Source organism: Choloepus didactylus, chromosome 10 (assembly GCF_015220235.1).
Source record: "Choloepus didactylus isolate mChoDid1 chromosome 10, mChoDid1.pri, whole genome shotgun sequence".
Classification (NCBI taxonomy): domain Eukaryota; kingdom Metazoa; phylum Chordata; class Mammalia; order Pilosa; family Megalonychidae; genus Choloepus; species Choloepus didactylus.
In genome coordinates, this window is record NC_051316.1 from 65273123 (window position 1) to 65297334 (window position 24212).

Sequence of the window (24212 nt, forward strand, 5' to 3'; positions counted from 1 at the left end):
GGTTTTTGTCACAGAGGAGGAGTCAAGGACAACACCTGAAGTATGTTTTGTTCATGGACACTATGTTTTCTGGACGGATGTTAGGAAAAGGACTTTAATGGAAAGGTAAAGTTATTTTCAAGATCCCAGAGATAGAAAAACCACTAAATGGATTTTTTTCCTAGTTTTTTTGTTATTGTTGTTCTCTGAAATCTCTTCATTTTGGTAAAATGTAAGGTTTCAAACTGAAAAGGAATTAACAGTATCAATGTGAATCAGTGTTAATGTCCCTCACAATAACAAAAACAGAAAAAAAGAACACTAAACACAGGTTGAAAACAAATATTCAAGAGAACAGCCATTCTTAATCATGCCAATTATATGTAATTCTGTTTTAATTTATATATTTTAAATCTGTGAAGGCATTACAGTCAAATTTAAAGCTAGAAGACCCATGAATATCATACAACACCTCAACTTTTAGAGGAAGAAACTCTTATAAGTGAAGTATTTTCTGAATTTATTTGCAATGAGAATGTATTACTTTTATAAAAATAAAATTCTATAATGCTGCTTCCACGCAGTGAGGGCAGGAAAGGGCAGTGTCCTAACCAAGTCTAAGCCTATCTAAAAAAGCCTACCTAACTAAGATGGAAAAGACAAGTTCAATTCAACCTCCTCAAAGTGACTCATCAGTACCAAAGTACTGTAGCTGTTCAGTAAGCAGTCAAGTTGCCTGATAATTTGTATACCCAAGTTTTGGGTCTAAATCATGCATTCACAATTGGATGAAAAAATTTAGATATTACAATGGTTTGTCATGCTCCAAAGCTCAACCCTACCAGACAAAATCTTATTCTCCTTAGTATTTAACTTTACATGGGATGGAGAGGATGGGACTTGGGGAGGGGTAGGATTAAGAAAAACATGTCTAAAAAGGCCCCTTAGGCCCTGAGAGTGAAGATAATGTTGAGAAATAGTCTGGCCAAGGATAAACCAAGCAGAGCTACCACTGCAGGAATAGGAATACTCGGGGAAGCTTCATAACAACAACTACCTCTTCTCGTGCCACTTACTTCCACAGCCCCAGCCCCCTTTGGTTCTTTGGCATCTCCAAGGATGGCCCACCTTGACTAGCCAGGAAATAAAGAAAATTTGCAATGATCCAGTGAATAGTTCGTGAATTCCCCAGGAGGTGCATCTAACCACAATGAAGAAGATAGCATGGGAAATTACTTTTAAATTCTGTTTGTCCTCTAATAGAAAATAAAGTTGCTGACATATGAAATTTGCAGAGGCAGATGAAAATGGGGAAAATTAAGGGTGCTACAGCATCTCTATATAAAAAATGAAAATAAATAACATTGAACAAGTTTCAGAATTTTCACATGGGGGTATAAAAAGATAAAGAAGTATGTCAGGTATAGAAGCAGTAATAGCCAGCTGCAATTTAAGAAGTAATTTCACTTCATTTTACTCATGATTCTAAAGAACTAATATTATACCTATAGCAACCATATGTCCCTGATTTTCCACAACAACCCCAATTTCGTGTAATTGTATTCTTTAAAAAAAATGACTCTTTAAATGCAGAACTATGATCTAATCTCCCTCAGATTTCTATACAAACAAATCAATATCAGAAAATCCATTGTTAGACTCCAATTCCTTGGTGGGGGGTGGGGGTGGGGGATGGAAAAACAAATCATCTACTCATATAGTAAGAAATAAAATACTTTTAACTTTAAGACTCTAGTTACTGAAGAAAAGTTAGAAAACTAAGTAACATGCTGTTTTATTTATTTTAGGGTCTCAATTCTTTTATAATACTTGTACTTGTTTCTGTAGGCCTCTTCACAATATTTTTAATGAACAGAAACATTCGCTTATAGTAAATTTTCTCTACTATGGCACCCTTTTATGAAAACAAGGATTTAGGGAGCTCATATTTCAGACCATAACATTCAACTGTCTTTAGCTTTCCATTTAAATACAAAGCACCCTGTCTGAGTAACTAGTGATAAGTTAACTAGTAACTAGTGAGTAACTAGCAACTAGTGAGTAACCAGTGATAAGTTAATGTTACTAGAGCTATGCTGTGATAGCTGTCATTTAATGCAGATGATGCTTAAGAGTACTCAGTACAGAAACGAGGCAATAAGAGTAAAATATATCACGGTACTCAGCGTATCAAACTCTAAAAAATGAACAGAGAAGGTAGCAAAATTTTTTAAACAGGAGCCAATAGTCACCCCTCATCAGTTTCAGAAAATTAAGACAAAGGACGGAGTAAGTAATTTTAGAACAGTGACATCTGTGAGATCAAAGGAACCTGTGCCCCAGGTTCACTGTTCACTCTGAGAGGTGAGAGTTGATCTTCTCTTCTCTCATGGACATCATCAAGTTGATGCCATCAGGGCCATATGGAAATGCATCCCTTCCTGGAATGTTATATGAGGTGTGAGAGAGGAAGCATTCAAGAGGAAACGACAAAAGGAGGCTGATCTAGGAAATATAATCATGAACAAAATGCCTTTGAACACCATCCAAAGACATTCAAAATATCTTTACCTTCAGCCTACCTCACCACCTATGTTTCTTCTCGTTCCTAGAGAAACGGTTTTCAAAAACAAAAGAAAATGAAAGTTGTCAATGGAGATGAATCAAAGTCACAATCACTTTAAAACTATGAGCATGATACCACCAAGCAATAAGAGCTCACACTTCAGGAAGCTCAACACCAACAGCTGCTCCAAGGAACAAAATTGGAGGAATAGGAGGAAAACACAGCTATCTCCACATCTGTCTTAATTTTCTTTCATTTTTGTGTTTTTGGTTTTGTTTTGCTTTTTCCTCCCCCAAACTAACAGATAGAGGCAGGGAGGAACAGAGCCTCACCCCAAGAGGAGGGATAGATAACCTGAACTCTTAATGTCCCCTGCCAACTCTTCAGGACTATAGAGAAGATACTAAGACTTAACTATTTAGCATTTAAAAAGTCCCCATTTGTATATGACACTGCAATAAAATAACAGTAATGATAACAATAATGATGATGCCTTGCATCTAGTGCTTTATACCCTACTTAAAGTGCCTTAATGACTTTAATGGATTGAGGCATCCCTAAGAGATCAAAGGCAGATATTATCATTTCCAGTCTACATAACAGAAAATCGAGGAAGAAAGGTTAAGTGACTTGACCAAGCCTCACTCATCAATATAGTGATGTTCTGATAGCAGTGCGGGGTTGCTAGCCCCATGTGGCTTCGGCTTCGATGGCAGCTCAGCTCAACCTGGAGTCTAACCCAAAACGGCCCTCTGGTGGGGTTGGAGGGTGGAGAGGTGAGAGGGTTGCTGGGTTTTAGTGACACTGACTTAAGAGGAAAGAGATTCCCTTAAACTTATTATCAGTGAGGACCAAAAGACTCCAGAGAACTCATCAATAGACAAACAGACCTCAGTATACAAAGCAATTCACTTCCCTTCCATTTCTCAGATCCTACCTCCAAAATACTATAGTGCAAAATCACCTTGAAATGGGGTGATTTTATGTGAAGTCAGAGGGAGTGCAAACAAAACAACCAGGGTGAAGGGGGCAGGAAGAAAATGCATATTGCTAGGGTCTTCTCCAGGCTAGTCTTAAGTGGGAGAAAACAGGAGAGCCTGTTACTTTCAAATGATAACATCTAGCCTTCCTACAACCCTTTAAATCTGTTAAAAATGAGCACAACACACCCAGCTAAAGAATGATCAAAGGGCGGTAACAACATCTTTAACCACTACAACACCCAAAGTTTGAAATCTGCAGCGCAGCATATGCATGGGTGGTGCTCATATTTGTCTCTGGCGTGCCATTCTCTCATAAAATCTTATCACTCCTCACTGGAAGACTATGGCAGGGGAAAAATAACCTAAACCTAACATGAAATCCCCTTATTACTTATTTATTTGAGTTACCAAGCATGTGATTGGAATTAAAATAAGAGCTGGGATTGGTTCCTAATAAAAGTTAACCTTGCACTCTTTCCCACCCACACAAAAGTAATTCTGTTTAGAAACCTTCATTTTTTTTGGCCCCAACCCATTCCTGGGGCGTGTAGCTCGTTCACTGCCAGTAATTGCTTCCATACAATACCATGTTTTAGAACGTTTGCAGTATTTACAATGCTGTGTGACACTTACATTGCATTTAAAACTCCAGAAAAGCTTACAGATTTTACAGAAACAGAGCTTTTGCATGCCGTAACAAAGTAGCTACCAGAAAAAAAGTGACCTCCATTTCATTTTTATTTTCAACTACTTCTATTTCTGAATTTTGGGACTCAACTTTTTAATTCAATTAATTAGAAATGAAAACTCCTTCACCTGGGAAGTCAGTAACAACAGACTACGAGTATATCCCTATTCTGTATCCAAATTAATATTACCCAGATCAGTATGCCGTAAATTATACTGGCTAGTAAATCATTTCACTTAGGGCCCTTTATATGATTCATCTTCAATATAACAAAAATAGCAAGCTAGTACAATGATTGTGGTGCTTATTTCCTTTCTTGAAATTACTAATTTAACCTGCCCTTCTGCTATTGTTTACGAGATTGATGCATGTTGATATTTTATTTACCTGCATACAGTTACACTTAAACAAAAGATGAGAAGCAAATTCTCTTTCTACTTTAAAAATCAATTTGTTCTTCATAGATCAGTGATTTCAGAATCCAGTTAATTCTGATTGTCCCCTTCTCCAAACAAGCTATTGTCAATGAAGGAACTCAAAATTCTCCCCACAAATGAGTAAAAGAATAAAAGCCCCCTTCAGGAAGCATATGAAACCTACTATGACATATATTTGATTTATAGGAAGTAATATCTTTCATCTTGGCTCTTAGTTTGGGAGAAGTTAATTCTTTGCAGTCAGAGAAGGGACAGTCCGAGCTCTACCATACACAAATATTTCTCATTTATAATCGACACTGAAAACTACATCATTCCAGACTAATTTGGGGGACTTTTTGTCCCTGATATGAACACACAGGTAAACAAAAACAAACACACACACACACACAGTAAACACATAAATCTTATTAGGCAAAAACTTAAAGTAAAAGGCAGAGGATTTATAGTGCCGCAAAATGATTTTATAAATTCAAACGTGATTGGATTTGATTCTGATAAAGGCCCATAGAATACAATACTAATTTGCTTAAAATACACAAATGAAATGGTAGCTCTATCCTTGAGCAGCAAATCTACCCTGGAATGAAGGGAATAAAGCTAAACCTTGCTTTCTATACAGACTGAGATAATTCTTACCCCATATCATTAATTTATTAACTTTTTGAGTCCAAACTAGTGCCTTTCAAAAGAAATTGCTCCCTTTAGAAAAACTGAAATATACTCAGGTATTGAATGCACAGAGCCACAGAATCACCACCTGGCCCTCCAAAATTAATAATGAAACCACCACCAAAACTCTTCTAGTAAAAGTAACAGGTTTTTTTCCATGGGCTATAATCATTCAGGGTTGATGTCTTAATTAAAGCTAGGCAATGAAACTGTTTATTAAGCTGAGTGTGTCAAGTCAAAAAACTTACTTTTAACACAACAGGGCATATTACTCATAATTTCTTATTGTATCCTATTAAGGCCTACATATTATCAGAGATGTAAAAGATACCACATTTCACCCTTAACTGTGAATTTCTCAACTTTTAGTGCTTTCTGTCCCAACTTTAATGTTTTTTTAATGTAGTTTTTCCTGTGCAATATATCATTTTTATCTCTGTAACTATCCATCACTATTTCCTTTAATTGAGGTTAATTTCTTTCAACTTGGGGGAAGGTGGGAAGAATGAGGGAACCCTTATTCTCAGGGCTGAGCATGAAGGGCTTTCACAGCTGCTGAGATTTTTTTAATCATGAAGCTTGATTTTCAGAATGCTTAAATTCCTCAAATCCACCCTACTACCCTCCAACCTGGACCTAAATCAACAGGCTAGTGGGATAAGGAACTTACAGTTCCTACCCAGAACCATTTAATGAAAATTTTCTATCTAACTAAAATCCCTCCAGTTGCAACCTAAGTCTTTTCGTTTGTTTTCAATCAAATGGCCAACAGCTGGCACCACCTTCCATGTAAAATTATTTCATATATTTGGAAACAGTGACCAACTCATACCTTGATGTTCACTTCTCTCAGTCACGAAAATTATTTCATTTCCCAAATCTTTTAAACATTTTATACTTTTACCTCTGGGCTCCAGAGTTCTATTGGATTTTAGAAATCATCAAGTGGCCAGAAATTGGTGAAATAATTTATATCATTGGGGAGAAGGTTACCTTGCCTGTTGCAGGGACTTTATGGGGGGCCCTGGTAGAAGCCTGTTTGAAGGCTATTCTCCTGCTACAAATCCTGGGTGGCAAAAACTCCCCCCACCCAGCTTCAAGGAGTAAAGGTGGGCAAGAGACTGGGAAGAGAGACTTCACGAGTGTAAATGTGAAGCCTGATGATTTTTTAAGTCACCAGGGGCAAAGGGCTTCGACATGCTAATGACTACTTGGCTACCTCACATTTGTATAGCACCGTTTACATAAGCATCTTTTAAGGAACAACACACACTTCCTTTCCTGAGGAGAGCCTGGGGATAGCCTTGGAAGAGGAAGGACGAAATCCACTCTCAAGAGCCACCAAAGAGAAAATGGAGAGCGCAGTTCATCCACATTACAGGCCAGAACTACTCGATTTAATCTTAAGCATTCACTTACGTGTCTGATAGTAAGTATACAACGAGTATTAGCTAAACTGAAAATCGAGGAGGGGGGCACTTCTCAGTTTGGGCGATGGGGGGTGGGGGTGGAAGATAAACAAAGAGCAATTACAAAGCAATGTTATGTGAATCAAGGGTCATCTATGCAAGAGGAAATGGTAGCCAAGGGGAGAGAAGACCCACACCTGGCTAGAGAAGTGGGCCAGGGAGGATTTATTTTTAGAGCAGAGCCCTTGGCTAGATCAACACTTGAGGGCAAGCATGGCTGCTGGTAGCTCTCTCTGCCTAAGAGCTGGGGGAGATTAGAGGCCAGGGACGGAGTACAAGATTTATATGCTCTGCCACCAAATTTGAGTATTATCTAGAGATAATGTAAAGCCAAAATTTGCTTTGATTCATTTTTAAATCTTAACTTATTAATTTTATTTGGAAGATTTCAAACGTGCAAAAGTAGTATAATAATCTTCCATTAAACCCACCACCCAGTTTCAACAATTAGCACATGTTCAGCTTTGTTCCACCTTATACTCTTCCTAAACTCCCCCCGCCCCCGCCCTGCCCTTCAACCTCTCTCCCCCACTGGAAAATTTTAAAGTAAGTCCCACACATAATATTATTACTTAACTAGTAAACACTTCAGTAGCTCTCAAAGGTTTTTCAGCAGAGGTGTGCCATGAAAATCTCTGTTATAGAAGGATTTCTAGTTCAGGGTGATAGGTGAAAAGATGAGTTCAGTGATATAGGCAATGATGTCAGTAAGAGCTTACACGGAAGTAGTAGAGTGAAGGTGGAGAAGTGACGAGATTCCAAGGTATGTCGTCCTAAAGAGATGGTTGGGGTGCGCAGGGGAGTTGAGGCTGAGTATGATTTTATTGGAGACATTTACCAAGACGAGGAAAAAAGGAGGGAAATGCAGAGTTGGAGAGATGTATCTTGATATGCTCAGTTTGATCGAGGACAGCTGGACATGCAGGTAGAATAAATGAAAACACTAAGCAAAGAGACAAAAAAAAGGATTAGCTGATCCAGAGAAGATGATGAAGGAAAGAATCCTATTTAATTTAACAATTTAAATAAGGACCTTGTGCCTGGAATGTACTAGAGATACAATGAAGAACAAAAAGAAATGGGTCCCTACCTGCAAGGAACTTTTAATCTAGTTGGAGAGGCAAACATTAATCAGAAAATCGCCTGTGTAAATTTAAACCGAAATATGTATTTTAAAAGAGCATTTATTATAAGGGAGATAATATGACTTAAGGTAGTTATGACTGAGCTAAAATCTGAAGGAAAGGTTACACTTAAACTAGGTTGAGAAATCAGATTAAGCAACCGAGAAATGGGGACCAACGACAGTGAGAGTTGGAGGAAAATAAGCAAAAGGGAGACAGCTGAGAAGATGGCAGGCGCAGAACTTTCAGGTTTGTGGCTTCCAATCACTGAAATGGGAAACAATGAAAGAGGACTAGGTAAAAAGCTTTGTGTCCAGGCAATAATGAAAGAAAGCAAAGAGATTTCTTTGAGCCTAAGCCAACAGGACCCTGGGAAAGGCTAGTACCTGTTCAGGTCATGGTTTAAACTTGAAGCCAAAGTTGACTGAGCCTTAACATCTTTGTGTGTTTACACATGTAGCACATAACTATGTAACGCTTTGTTCAAATGTCTTGATATGCCCTCAGGTCTGCAAGCTTCATGAGGGCAGGGACCATGTCTTTCCTTGCAGCTACTGTACTGGAGCACCAATGATGCACCCTAGTAGGGGACCTGGCATAAAGCTGGTGTCCAATAAACGTGCTTTCAGAGACATGATCTTATTTACACATCACAACACAATGTTAAGCAAGAATGATCATTCTCCCTCATTTTAGTGGGGCAGGGAATGCAGTTCACTCAGGAAAAGGACTAGCAGAGTTACCTGGATAATGGGTGGCAAGATCAGGTGATAGACTGGGAAGGAGTCACTGTACAGGCATGGCAGCCAAGGCAAAGGGTACTGGCGATGCAGTGTAGCAGATGTGATGTCAAATAGTAGCAAAGAGCATGATCTTGGGAATAGGATCACGCTTGGATCTGAATCCCAGGGCTGCCGCTTCTTAGTCACACAGTTTTCTCATCTGCAAAATGGGAATAAAAGCAGGCCCCACTTCACCAAATTACTGTGAAGACCAAATGATGATGCATGTAAAGCATAATGCCTGGCACACAATAAGCCTTAATCACAGCAACATCTGCCACCTCTTACTAGATTTGTGGATGGCGCTTCATCACTAATGATGCTTTGATCCTGGCAAGCCCTGGTGCCCACAGGGTTTTCAGGCTATGAGTGGGGACTCTCGGATAAGCACCTGCCCCATCTGGAGCACTATGGAAATACAGAGAAATGAAGCCTGGGGAAACCTGCAGAAACCCCGGAAAGAGGGCTGCACATGTGCATCCCAAGGGTTTCTTAAATGAATTACTTTGCCGAAAATAAATGTTAGGCCCAACATTTAGTGATGGCTAGAAGCGAAAATGCTCATTTCTTCTCGAAGCATTCCAACATAACACTGCTCATTGTCCAATGTTAATCTGAAAGGTGAGGTCCAGATCTCAAAATGCGAAAGGCAGGTCATCCAGAAACACAGGAGAGCTGATAAGTGGGTACCCATCCATTCCCTGCCTTGAGATCAGGACCAACCTTGTGCCATCACAGAGACAGACTCATGCTCTTTGGTTTAGGTAAAAGGGAGATGGTTGCCGGTAAGAAGAAACCTGTCTCAGAAGCCCACCCACCCTCGGAAAATACAAGGGCAACTTTTATGGATCCATTGACAACTATAAGATATTTCCAAATCATAAGTACTAATAGATATGACCGTCTCTAAATTAATTTGGTCTGTGGCTTAAGATATTAACTGACAGGTGCCTGAGGCAGGAAAGGAACCACAATGGAAATAGTCCATGTGAATATTGGAGCAATTGTCTCCAAATGAGTTTACCCACAGCGACCATGATAACCAATCTCCCAGGGGCTGTTTCACTTGAGAAATTCAGCATCTAAGGGCACATCCCTACTTTTCCAAGCCCCCTCTCCCCAACCCCATTCATACAAGAATTCTTTTCTTAGCAGTGACCTAATCTGGGGGGAATGTGTTGTATCTGTCCTGAGTCCAAAAGGTAGCACTGAGTCTAACAGGTATGAAAAAGGGTATCAGTTTGGTGAGACTGATAGGCTTATATAACCTCCTATACATAAAACAAGGTTTTCAACACAAGCTACTTCAGAAATAATATATCTTTCAACAAATTGTGTAGGACAATGTACCCCCAGGTATTTGAGATCAAAACTTAACTCTTAATGTCTGCTCTTCTGGAATTTCATTAAATACTGTTACATGGAACCCAAAGTTTATTTCTAGAATGTGTATTCACTTTTGTCCAAGAGACAGCTACAAGTATAGGCAGAATATGTGTCAGAGTTGACTTGCCTAGCGTGTCCTGCATGAACAGTCAGCAAAAAAGGTAAGATGTTTACAGATTTTAAAGACCCCCAAACAGCAATACATGAAGTATAATGACAAGACAAAGGCACTCACTCCAAAGGACATTCAACTTGATAAACATATCAGTATTCACAGTTACACTCCTACCATGTATATTTTTCTCATGAAAGCACGTACTTAACACTTCCTTCAATTTTCCCTAGAAATACTTCTTTTACCAAATGACAAGTAAACTCCACCAAGAATGTTAAGACTGGCTGACTTAGCCTCACCACCCAAATCCTTTATAAAGAGGCAACATTTCCAACATGCAAATATTTTAGCCAGCATAGTTTTAAGTAAAGTAGTATATTTGCCATTGAGGGAGGGGAAGGAGTGGGGGTGGGGATTAGAGTGGAAAAAGAATTTTTAAATCCCTATTGCATTATCTATGAGATATAAGTGAATAATAACTAATATGTCTGCAGCCTCAGCCTTAATCTTAAAACAAATGATAGTACTCAAATATAATATTTCACATATGCAGACTGATAACTGGTTTTTCCTTTATTCTTGAAGATTCTGTGAATGACACAATACAAAGTACAATGTATTTAATGAAAGGTTTCCAAGCTGATTTCCCTATAGGTTATTTTCCTTCTTTTCTCTGGAACCCATACACGGGATACACCGCAGGGATCAGGGGTGTATATAAAAATAAACTATGAGCCAGTATCAGAGCTGATACCTTCTCCTACAGGGACAAGTGAATTATTAGATCTGTGTCATGAGTGTTTTTTTTTAATATGCCATTGTTCCCACTTGAGCACATTAAATTTTCCATATCCACTTTTAAACCAATATAACCTTTTTTTTTCCTTGCTCATAATGTTCATGCTGTACATTAACAGGCAGAAAATCCAATAGCTTAAGTCATCATATAGTAGTTATATGTAAAGCTTGGTGGATGAAAACCTTTTGCATTTTCTCCCTCTTTGAATAGATACTATACTGGAGTTGGCTAAAACCCCAGGGAAAAAAATTACACCACATGGGAAACTGTACTAATTTTTTTTTTATGATTGATCACAAATCTATTTTGAACATTACACATTTTTTTAAAATTTATTATAACTCTGGCTCAACATCTTCGAGTCCAACAAATTGAAGGTGCTGGAGTCTTTTGGTCTGGAAGATGTGTTTGCCAATTATTTTTGCACTAGTGCACATAAACAGGGAGGACTGGATCTTAGGTATGAGTTATACATTCCTGTACAAAATAATTGTATATTCTATGAAGACTGATTCTTTTTTTAGAGAAATATACAACAACACAAGGGAAATCTTGTACTAGCAGCATAACTGAAGTGGCAAGATACAATATTAGAAAAACAGAGCTACTTTCATTACTGTGATGCTGTGTGTCAGAATGTCTCTCCTTAATGAACCTGTTTGCAATAAGACTCCGGGTGCAAAGAGGCTATTTAGAGAGACTATTGTGTCTATAGTGAGTCCTTCAAATATCTTCCCACTATTAGACATGCCGCATTGACCAATTCTGTCCTGATTGCTGTTCTTTTTACTATCAAGGGACATTCTTGCCCAGACAGACGGATGGATCAGACACTGCAGTTCATAAAATGTTTACACTGTACACACACACACCCTGTGGTACCAGCTACAGAGCTACAGACCACACAGTGAATTGACTGTGGCAGTGTCATATGAAAGCTTATGACTTTCCAATATCAATGACAGGATTTAGGTTAAACTTTGCTCGTTCTGTCTGCCTGTCACTCTCAACAAAAAGCTTTTCTCCCCTCTCTTTCAATATATGCCCAAGTCCATTGCTCACGAGGGAACACTTCAGGCAAATGTTCTCTGTGTCATAAGGTTTTCTTACTCTGTTGAGATTTTTCTCCTAATTGCAGACCAGGAAAGAGGACCACATGTCATGCCATCAAAAAAGGATGGAGAGCTCAAAAATAATAATAAAATAATAGCTTAAAAAAAGGGCTTTCTAAAAAAATTTTTAAATTCCAACACATAGTGACAGCATCAAAAAGCAAGAAACTTGTCACTACAGTGTAACAGCAGCCTCTCCAGCTAAATCAGCAGCCTCTTTACCGAGTCAGGTGCTTGGAGGTAACTTCCTGTTCATCCTGCTCATACTATGTTCTGATCAGCTGCCAGGTAGTTGCTTTGGCCTCACCTTTCACACACCTGCATGCCAACTGATCCTCTACAAAAGTCCTTTTCCTCTTACACTTTTTTCTGTCAGTGTATCCCTTCTATTCAAATACAGATCATGTGTGTGCAAGCCAGCAGCAAAAGGTTTTATCTGCCCAACCCATACAGCTGTCAAGTAAAAAAAACTTCAAACCCAATGGTCCAAATTGCCAGAACGTTAATAAGCACAACTACACATTGGTTATATCTGATAAGGAACCAGAGAATTGCACAACGAACTGAACCTTGATCAAATGAATCAAAAGACAGTTTCAAAGTCTGTTATTTCTAAATTTCTCTCTCACCTCCTCATTTTTTTCTGGACTTAACTTTATACTCTAACAGACCTGAATATAGACCATCACCTGTCCTATAGCGCTGTTTTCCAAAACCATGTGGAATATCCATGATTTCAATGTTTACTTTTCTCATCCAGGTTTTAAATCCCCATCATGATAAAACCTTAAAATAATGCCTCTATGAAAACTACTTTGAACATTTATTGAAAACACACAAGTATTTCCTACTTGAGATATTTAGTATTGATAATGACAAAGACTACAGATAATCCAAAAAGTGATTTCTATGTTCCTTTAGAACAGTTATTTTCAAAGTGTGGTCTCAGGACCAGCAGTATCAACATCATCTGGGAATTTGCTAGAAATGGAAATTTGGGGGCCCCACCCCAGACCTGCATAATCAGAAAATCTGGGGGTAGAGCCCAACAGTCTGGGTTTAAACAAGGCCTCCAGGTGACTATATGCACGCTCAAGTTTGGCTTTAGAATATACAATATGATTTACTTAGCTTCATATGAAAATTATTTCAAATGGCTATTACTCCTTAAGAACAAAATCAACTGGCTGTGGGCCAAAAAAACAGAATAAAAGGGGGGAAAACAGTCCTGGATTTAAAATAACCTTAGGAACACCTCAATTTAGGGCAGAATTATCGTCCTATGGACAGATGGGTCTTTTGATTGTGCTATATAATACAAACCACTCCTGATTTTTTCATTTGGAAGAAAACAAGCATACTCTTTGAGAATAATTAACAAAATTAAAATAGTTCCAAATCTGAGTTGAGATGGTGGTAGCAAACATAACATAAATTAATGTTTAAAAGATCAAAGGCAAAATGGAAAGAGATGTTAACCAACGTAAAGGAGTATTTGAAAGTTAAAGCTCAAATACGAGAGTGGTACGAGGCAGACAAGGGAAGGTGAAGACTCTCTGCCAAGCTAAGATGAGGTGGAGGTATGAAAAAAACTGGAAAACTAGCACTAGATAAACCAGCAACATAGGGAACTGAAAAGAAAGTGGGACATTCTGTCAGGTGAGTGGTAACATTACAGAAGACTAATGAAAAACAAGAGGAACAAGTTTGAACTGGATCTGGCATAAAACCTCAGGGAGATTATATTATGAAACTGTTACTCAGTGCAGACTATGTACAGGCCTTCTAACTCTCTGAAAGGAGAACTGATAGGATCACGGGGGATGTTAAAGAAAGCGCCTGTTGCCCGCTTTTGCGGGTAGGTAGTGGTAATACAATGACCCAAACAAAAGATGCTGGCTTAGATAAGTTACCATAGATAGGAAAAAAATGAGCAGATTTAAGAAGTACTCAAGAGGTAGAATCGACAAGATCTACTGACTGATGGAATGGTCCTCCCATATACACAGTAATCATAGGAACTTGCCTCTCAACTTATTTGTATATACCTTCAACACTAACAAGCTTTGAAGGCATCTCCAATTTGGGGTCTTGCAACTTCAAGTCTTCCTAATTATTACCTTTATACTGCACACCTACCCAAATGCATTCAGATATTTAAAAGTATCTGTTCTACGAACTGATGTATAAACAAAATGTTGGTACATCCATACAATGGAGTATTATTCAGCTATAAAAGGAATGAAATATTGATGATACCATATACATACAACATGGATGAACCTTGAAGACATCATGCTAAGTCAAAGAAGCTAGCCACAAAATGCCGTATCGTAAGACTCTATTTATATAAAATGTCCAGAATAAGCAAATCCACAGAGACAGAAAGTAGATTAATAGTTGCCCAGGACTTGAGGTGTGGGTGGGGAGCAACTGCTAAAGCACATGAGGTTTCTTTTTTTTAAGCGATTCTTTTTTTAGTTTTATTTTTTTTAATCAGAAAAATTGTAGTTTTACAGAAAAATCATGTAACAATTACAGTGTTCCCGTATATCCCGCTTGTTGACACTTCGCGTTACTGTGGTACCTTTCTTACAATTGATGAAAGAATATTAAAACTGTACTATATTAACTATAGCCCATAGTTTATATTAGGTATATTTTCCCTCCACATATCACCCTATTATTATAACAACTTACCATGTATGGTGTGGTACATTTGTTATAATTCATGAAAGAACATTTTTACACTTGTATAATTAGCTATATTCCATTGTTTACAATAGAGTTCAGTGTGTTTTACAGTCCTGTGTTGTATCTTTTAATTTTTATTCTGGAAATACGTATACAACCTAAAATTTCCTCTTTTAACCACATTCACAAATATAATTCAGGGCCGTTAATTACATTCACAACAATGTATCCAAACCTTTGCATCAGCCTAAATAGAAATTCTTCACAAGTAACCATTAACTCCCCATTTTCCACCCCCAACTCATCCTCTGGAAGCAATATTCTAGACTCTAATGAATCTATGAGTTTACTTGTTCAAATTATTTCATATCAGTGAGATCACACAGTATCTGTCCTTTTGAGCCTGGCTTATTTCATTCAGCATAATGTCTTTAAGGTTCATCCATGTTGTCACATGTATGAGGACTTCATTCTTTTTACAGCTGAATAATATTCCATCATATGTATATATGTACATACTTTTTTGTCCATTCACCAGTTGGTGGACGCTTGATTTGCTTCCATCTTTTGGCAATGAGGAATAATGCTGCTATGAACATCAGTATATAAATATATGTTTAAGCCTGTGCTTGCGCTTCTTTTGGATATATGCATAGCAGAGCAATTCCTGGGTCATGGTAATTTTATACTTAACTTTCTGAGGAACTGCCAAACTTTCTTCCACAGTGACTGCACTGTTTTACATTCCCACCAACAATGAACCAAATGTTCCTATTTCTCCACTTCCTCTCTAACACTTGTAATTTTCTGCTTTATTTTTTTTCCAATAGTAGCCATTCTAGTGGGGGTGACTATCTCATTATGGTTTCAATTTGCATTTCTCTAATACCTAGTGATGTTGAACATCTCTTCATGTGCTTTTTTAACTTTTTGTATATCTGCTTTGGAGAAATGTCTACTCAAGTCTTTTGCTTATTTTTTTAATTGAGTTTTTGTCTTTTTATTGTTGAAATACAGAATTTCTTTATATATTTGGGATATTAAGCCCTTACTGGATATGTGGTTTCCAAATATTTTCTCTCATTCAGCGGATTATCTTTTCGCTGTTGTGGTAAAGTCCTTTGATGTATACAAGACTTTAATTATGATGAGGTCCCATTACCTATTTTTTCTTTCGTTGCTTGTGATTTGGATATCAAGTCTAAGAAACCACTGCCTATTATAAGATCCTGAAGATGCTTCCCTGCATTTTCTTCCAGGAGTTTTATAGTTCTGGTTCTTATATATAGATCTTCAATCCATTTTTATTTAATTTTTGTATATGGTATGCAATCAGGGTCCTCTTTCATTCTTTTGCATATAGATATCCAGTTGTCCCAGCACTATTTGTTGAAGAGACTATTCTTTCTAAATTGAGTAAACTTGGCAGGCTTGTCAAAAATCAACTGGCAACAGAGGCAAGGGTCTATTTCTGAACTCTCAAATTGATTCCATTGGTTGATTTATCTACCCTTGTGCCAGTTCCGTGCTGTTCTGACCACCGTAGCTTTGTAATATGCTTTAAACTCAGGAAGTATGAGTCCTCCCCCTTCATTTTTCTTTTGCACGATGTTTTTGGCTATTCAGGGTCCCTTACCCTTCCAAATACATTTGATAATTGACTTTTGCATTTCTGCAAGGAAGGCTGTTGGAATTTTGATTGGGTTTATATTGAATCTGTAAATCATTTTGGGTAAAACTGACATCTTAACAATATTTATTCTTTCGATCCATGAACATAGAATGCCCTTCAAGTTATATCTTCTTTGATTTCTTTTAGCAATATTTTGACATTTTCTGTGTACAAGTCTGTGCCAGTTTGAAACTGTTACGTACCCTAGGAAAGGCCATGTTCTTTTAATTTGGTCTTGTGGATGCAGACTTATTGTGGGGTGGGACCTTTTGATTGAATGTTTCCATGGAGATGTGACCCACCCAATTGTGGGTGAGACCCTTGATTAAACTATTTCCATGGAGGTATGAACCCACCCATTTAGGGTGGGTCATGATTAGTTTACTGGAGTCCTTTAAAAGCACTCACAGAGAGAAGGAGCTCAGAGAAGCCGAGAGAGACCTTTCAAAGCAAAGCTAAGATACGTAATCCAGAGTTGCCCCCCCCCAACCCCGCCCCTGCCCTGGAGAAGCTAAGAGCCGACACAGACCCAGATGCTTGGAGATGCAGACAGAAAGATGTTTGGAGATGCTAAGCTAAGAGATGAAGCCCAGAGTTTGCCCTGGAGAAGCTAAGAGAGGACACCCAGATGCTTAGAGACATACCCCAGGAGCACAGAGCCAAGAGAAGCTAAGAGAGACAGAAGGCCAGAAGCATTGTAGAGAAAGCCGTTTTGAAATGCAACCCAGAAGCAAAGGACCAGCAGACACCAGCCATGTGCCTTCCCAGCTGACAGAGACATTCCGGATGCCAATGGCCATTCTTCAGTTAAAGTATCCTCTTGTTGATGCCTTAGTTTGGGCATTTTTATGGCCTTAGAACTGTAAATTTGTAACCTAATAAATCCCCTTTTTAAAAGCCAATCCATTTCTGGTATTTTGCATAATGGCAAAATACCAGAACAAAGTCTTTTTTGGTTCTAGCAAACCAGAACAAAGTCCTTTACATCTTTGATTAAATATTTTATATTTTCAAATTCTACTTTTTTGTTCATACATTGTCTTCTTAATATCCTTTAGCCCTTCATCGACATTTTCCTTCATGTCCTTGAATTGATTTAGGAGATTTGATTAAATTCTTTCAGGAAATTCTGTGTCTCCTCTGAAATTTTAATGTGTTCCCTTGACTGAGCCCTTTCTTCCTGTTTCTTAGTATGGCTGGTAATGTTGCTGATGTCTGGGCATCTGATTACTTAAGTTAATTCTGAGGGTCAGTTTCTCCCTCTTGTCTAGGGTTTTATTGTTGACTGGCTTTGTGTTAAGGTTCTTCTTTGATGCTTGATCCAACTTATTCTACACCTTTAGAATAGCCCATGTTTAACCGTTCAGATTTTCTCAGCTCTTCTTCATCTGATTCTTGCCCTGGATATGTGGTACAATTTTTGAGACTGTACTTTTGTACAGTTGTTTCACCTCCAGGAGAAAGGTTCTTTTTCTCTTCCCTGGGAATCTTGATCTCTTCTGTTTATTTTTGAGCAAATTTTCTACCCTGCTCCTATGATTTGTTTAAATACTCTCCCTCATTCAGTCCCCCCCTTTCCTTACACTTTTCAGTTCTATGATTCCTTTGTCTTACAGCAGTTCACTTTAAATACATCCCCCCCTTTTTTTTAAAACCTCTGGTCTCCCTCTGGTCTTTTCCCCGTTAGGGTATCCCTCCCCAGGGAGCCAGATGGCGTCAATCCAGAAAGGTAGGTCACTCCAGAAAAGCCCATTTTGCATTTAGGTGGTCCAGCCAACAGAAACTGGATTCAGTAAACACACCTCTTGCCTGCAGTGCTGCTGTGGTCCCCTCTGCCCCCCGGTGGGGAGGGAAGGGTCTCTTTTGTATGCAGCAGGGCATAGTGGTTTTGTTCTTCCCCAGTTCTCTAAGGAATTGGGTCCCTGTGCCTGGATATGCATGGGGTTCTATCTTGCTGCTATGAGTAGCTCTCTAGTCTGTGTTCGCAGCACGAGGGACCCAGGCCGCTTGCCTCTGCACATCTCCCTAGCTGCACAGGACCAAGTGAGAGGAGGGATGTGGGATCAGCAGGTCTGGGACAGAAATTTCCTACCTGCTTCTGTAGATTATTTTCCTTTCTTTTCGATGCAACATTTGTGGAGTCCTTCTCCAATATTCATCGTCCTCTAAAGTTCTAAGCAAATGGGATTTGCCCCTTTATTAGCTGATTCCAAGGGAAGATTTTTTCAAGGGATGTCTTACGTTGCCATGTTGATGACGTCACCCAACATGGGGTTTCTTTTTGAGGTGATGAAATGTTCTAAAACTGATTGTGGTAATAGGTGCACAACTCTGGGGAAATACTAAAAACTATTGGTTTGTACACCCTAAATGGGTGAACTAATGCATAGGAATTATATTTCAATAAACTATTTTTTCAAGTGTTTATGTCTTCGGATACTTACTGGGTACCTATGATGTGGTGGGCATCAGAGTGGACATAGGCTGAGCAGATAAAGATGAAAGACTTTAGCCCTGGAAAAGCACAAACTCTACAAAACTAAAACCCCTGTAAATCAAGCTCTTCTTGCCGTTAGGATCTTCTAGCTAGTTCTATGCATCAACCTTCTTGATCCAAGATACAGTTCTATTTTTATTTCAGTGCTTTATCCCACAGAGGTATTTATCTAATAACAGATATATTCCAGGTTACCCACCAAAGGTTACTAAATCATGCACTCAAAGAGCATTCCCTGTAAATGATACAATTTTTCTGTTAAAAAAAAAAGAAACACTAATTTGCTCTATAATATGCTTCTAGATACTCATGGTGCTTTTTAAAAATGGGGCATAATAGTTTCACTTTAATATAAACATAACAACACTAGACTTACGTGTTATATCTAGTCACATAACATTTAGTCCAACTTATGTTTATGCTTGTATAGATAATGAGATTTATTTTCAAATTTTTTCTTCCAGCAGGTGTCATGGAGAGCTCTCGTCTAAAATGCCAAAGGTCTGGATATCTAGATTCAAGACCTCATGTCATCAGGGCTGGACTGACACGTAAACAAAGAGTTTATATCTACAAAAAGAAGCAAGGGCATAGAAGAAAGGCCACACTTTTCTATTACCCTAAGTAAATAATCTGATACATAGTCAAAAGTTTAAATACAAACATGTTCACTGCAGCAATATTTAAAATAGCAAAAAGTTGGAAACAACCTACATGCCAATAATTGGGGCTATATAATAAATAATGGTTCATGACAGAATACTATGTGACCATTAAAAATGATATTTTACAAATACCCCAGGATATGAAAAAACTTAATCTGCTTTATATATTAAGTGCAAAATATCAAGTTATAAATTATCATGTTCAATGTTACCTCAATTTTATAAAACTAATGCATACGAAAAAAAATCTGAAGGTTATGAAATGAAAAGTTAGTTTATCTTCAGTAGTATTATTATGACTGATTTTAGTTTTTGTTACATTAAAATTAAATTATACAGCTATATATAACTCAAGTGTATTTCTGATATAATCAAGAAGACTAAAAAAAAATCAAACAAAAAGTCTATAGTTATTTCTCATCTTCTCTTCAAAGTAAACTGCAGAGAAAAGTTTCTGATTCAAAATGAGAGTTCTGGTTATCTGAGTTCTACGTGCCTGAAGTTTTAACATATTCTGCACTTGCTGAGTGAAACTATTCAAGTCTTGGAATCTCTTCTCTCCTTCTAGTTTCTAGTCTCTCTTTACTGAGGGCTTTGCCAATGGTGTTCTCCGTGCCAGGACATTCTTAGCCACTCTTCCTATCACCTGCTTAGTTGTGAAGAATAAGAAAGTAGAGGTGTCATTTCCTCCAAGAGGGGATGCCTCTTTGGCACCTCTTCTATATATGCTAATGGAATCATGATCTTGGGGTTCTACAGCATTTATCACATGGTACTGGTTTCATATTTTCCTCCCTCACAGACTCTACATTACTTAAATGTTTGTTTTGTTCACCACTATATCCCTAACATCCAATCTAGTTCCTAGAACACAGTATGAATTTGATAAATATTTTTTAAAAGATGAATTAGTACAGTATTGGATGAATGAATAAGGAGATCATCCATCTCGGTGGCTGAACATGCCTAATACTTAGAAGCCTATACTCTCACGTAAAACAGGAGTATGTGCTTTACGTACTGGAAACATGAGAATGTAATCATTCAGTATTTTAAACCAAGAAAGTGTGTGTGTGTGTGTGTGTGTGTGTGTGTGTGTGTGTGTGTGTGTGTGTGTACACAGGCCCCTCGTGGGGTCAGCCTCAGGAGAAACCTCCCCTGAACGGCCCCCAGCCACTCTTGTCAGAATCCCTGTTACAAAGAACAGGTCCTATGTTGTTCCTATTTTCAAAGTTTAAATAATCTGAAAGCATGAATCTAGTAGAAAGTCAAATATAAACAATAACAGGGTATTAAATACATTAATGTCTTAAATACATAACTTACAAACAAAAAGGTAAGGTACAATTGTGGGAGACAATTAAAACAGAATTATACCATATTTCCTTAACTTAGTTTCTAAAGATCAGATTCAGATGTTGCTTTTATTCATAAGCTTTGAAAAAGCAAATAGAACATTCTGCACACTGCTCACCATAAATCTTAACTTACCATTCAAATTAAATCTAAACAAACACGTAACCCTAAAAGTCTTCTCTAGTCACTCAAATATTCAGACTATCAAAATCTGATTTCTGGAACAGCAGTTTTAGTATACAAGCGCAATATTTATGTTGAAATAATAGATAATGCAAATCATGATAGTTTGTGCTTATGTTATAGCTAAGCTTATTCTTCTGTATATTGCAGGGGTTCAACAGTCCACAAATTTACCCAAAGCTCAGGCTGTCTAACAAAACGATTTTACTATTTAGGACAGTTTTAATAATGGTTTAGATTCACAATCTATTTGGTAAGAACTGATAAAAGCTTCAGACAATATGTACTGCTTTGTACTATTTACTTAGTACTTGATCATAATAGCTATACAACAGGCTCAAATTAAAAATTAATTCACAAATTAAACCTCTACCTTATTTTAACCACTACCATATTCACCTTCCTTCCAGGTTGTCTAGAAATGATAAAAACAATCTGAATGAAATATCAAGGTCATGTTTAAACTAGATCAATGATTTCTAACCTTAGTTGTGCAACAACCCAATTAGCCAAAGGTACATTGGTAAAGTCTCCAAATATAAATTTTAAAATTTATTTAAAATTTAAAAAGTATTCTTGATGCATATATAAAAAGTTGGAAGATTTTAAAAACAATTGATTTCCCAAACTCAGAGTGGTTGGTGACACCTCAACTAAAAGTAGAACAGGACCCAATTATCTTTTTCAGTAGGTTTGGCAGAAATTCAAAAATTTGGGTTAAAACATTTTTTTTAAATCCATATTCAAGGAACAAACGAAAGCACTGCATGAAGAAGAAAACAAATACGACTATCATTCTACTGCTGTGCTATTCTAGCATGGAGATTCCGGGATGCACAGTCCTAGTCCTGGAGCTGCTCACGGTGTGGTGAGGAAAACAGGCATGTAAACAGATAATTATGTTTCAGTGGGTTCAGTGGGATGCTGCCCTAAGGTCACTCACTGGTCTTTTAGTCATCTGGTGCTACTTAATTAATTGACTGAGTACTTGGCCACCTACCACTGCCAAAAATAAATAAGACAAAGGGCTTTCAAGAATTTTTATATCTAGTTTGGAAAATTATACGAACTTAAACCAACGTGCAAATAAATTGTCCTGAGAATACAAAGTGCTAAAAGCCTTAGGAAAAAAAGTGTGCAAAAGAAGAAGGTATGCATGGGAAACAATATGGCTAGGACCCAATGCAAAAAGAGTGATTGGGTGGAAAGGGGACTAGACTACCCTCAAGGAGGACCTTGAACATAGAACTAAGGATTATTTCTGACTAAAGGGACTCTTCAACAGATGAAGTTCTTGGGCTGTTTTGAGCTGTGATAGGGCCATTTTTAAAAAGAATTTACTCCCAAAGCGTACAGTGTTCTGGAGAGAGCTTGGAGGTGAAGGGAACTGACCAGTTAACCCAACGAGCCTGTAGTCTGGCATAGAATGAAAAAGAGTAAAAGGGAGATATGAATTCACGTCAGAAACCACTCTCACATCAATCATAACGAGAGGTTTTGTTTCTTATTTGTTTTGTTTTTTAAGGAGGGGACATTGGTTTCAATGCCAACTAAAATAATATACTTACAGGATTTGGCGAATGATGGCTGTAGGGGAAGAAGATCATCACTCGGATTTTGGAACCTGTGGAACTGCGGAGAAGGATGATCACTTCTAAAGGTTGATTCAGGTTTCCGCACGTGTTCAAGCTATAAAGCAATTCACTGAAACAGCCTGCAGTGTTTTCTATGTTTGGTTTTTCGTTGTTATTTTTTAAGGGAACATGCTTACACTTCAGGAAAAGAACTCGAACCTTAAAGTCACATTTGCTGTGCTGACAACCCACTATGTAAGGTTCATTTGTGTCCATATTTAAGTCTCTCATTGCAATGCAGGACTAGCCTACCCAGCCTTAAATTATCTCTCAAGCAAAGTTTCTGTCAGGGCTTCCACCTTCTGTTGAACACTGTGGGTGAGCAGCTGTTGGGAATTTTTTACGGAGGACAGAATTATAAGAAGTTATACCTCAACTTGAAGGATGTAAGCCATAGAGAAAAAAAAATACCTATCATAAATGTTGATTAAGTAGCTAATCAGGTGACTAGTTAAGGTGCTAGAGGCTCTTGCTAGATATTTCTTGAAGGTGGCTCACCATTGGTAGAAGAAGGTTTGTTAAAGTCTAAGGCTTATATTTGGGGGCCCGTCTTTAAGAAAAAGAGTGCAAAAATACATGCAAACTTTACAAAGACAAATGATGATCCAAACACATTTTTAGGGCCCCTTCCCAGGGCCTTGAAGGAAAATGTACCTATTCATAATAGTCCTGTCTAAGAAGATGAATAGAAGGTGGCAGGCAGTTTTAGACATCACACTTCTTCTGTTGTCATTGAAGAAGCAAACTATCACTAGACAGCACCAAAAGAGTTAAAATTACCCAAGAAAATGCAGGCAAAAAAGAGCTGAGTGGCCTAGACTGGCTGATTATTCTTCTAAGGATCTCATTTGACATGAGTAAAAAATACAAAGAACGTGTGTGCCCAATTTTACAGAAAACATATGGGAACTTACCTGGGGAAATTTGCTTTCTTTTAACTAAACAAGGAGTCTTTTCAGGTATTCTGAGTTGAAATTGAGAAGGACATTCTTAATTGTAGAAAATGTGGAGAAAGCAGAAGCCACTGGAGAATGGTGACCATAATGCACTAATATTCAACTCCATTCCTGAGTAGGTAAAGAGACTAGAGCTAGAACAAGACTTAAAATATTTACAGGGAAAGATGCAACACTCAAGGAAGGAAGGAAATGGGAGAAAAACAGCAGTCTCTCTATTGAATAACCTTCCAGCAGGAACTTCTTTCAAAAGAAAGATTTAAAAAATGTTAAAGAAAATGAATTTATCCCTCAAATTGCTGGTCCTCAAAATAAAATTACAACAAGCATGAAATACATAAACTGGTAAGGTAAAGAAGACAACTTTTTCTATCTGAGATGCCCTGTGTAATTCAGGATTCCACTTGGATGAAAGCTTGGGCAAGCACTGCCTCTCTAGCTCT

General features: G+C 37.8%; 1 protein-coding gene across 1 annotated transcript in view; it reads right to left on the reverse strand.

Annotated features, from left to right (window-relative positions):
- BNC2 (basonuclin 2) overlaps positions 1-8855 on the reverse strand; it is a 314550-nt gene extending 305695 nt beyond the window's left edge. Inside the window, exon 1 of the mRNA XM_037797011.1 lies at positions 8662-8855. The gene's annotated coding sequence lies outside the window, so the exon portion shown is untranslated. The remainder of the gene's footprint in view (positions 1-8661) is intronic.
- Positions 8856-24212: the final 15357 nt, after the last annotated feature.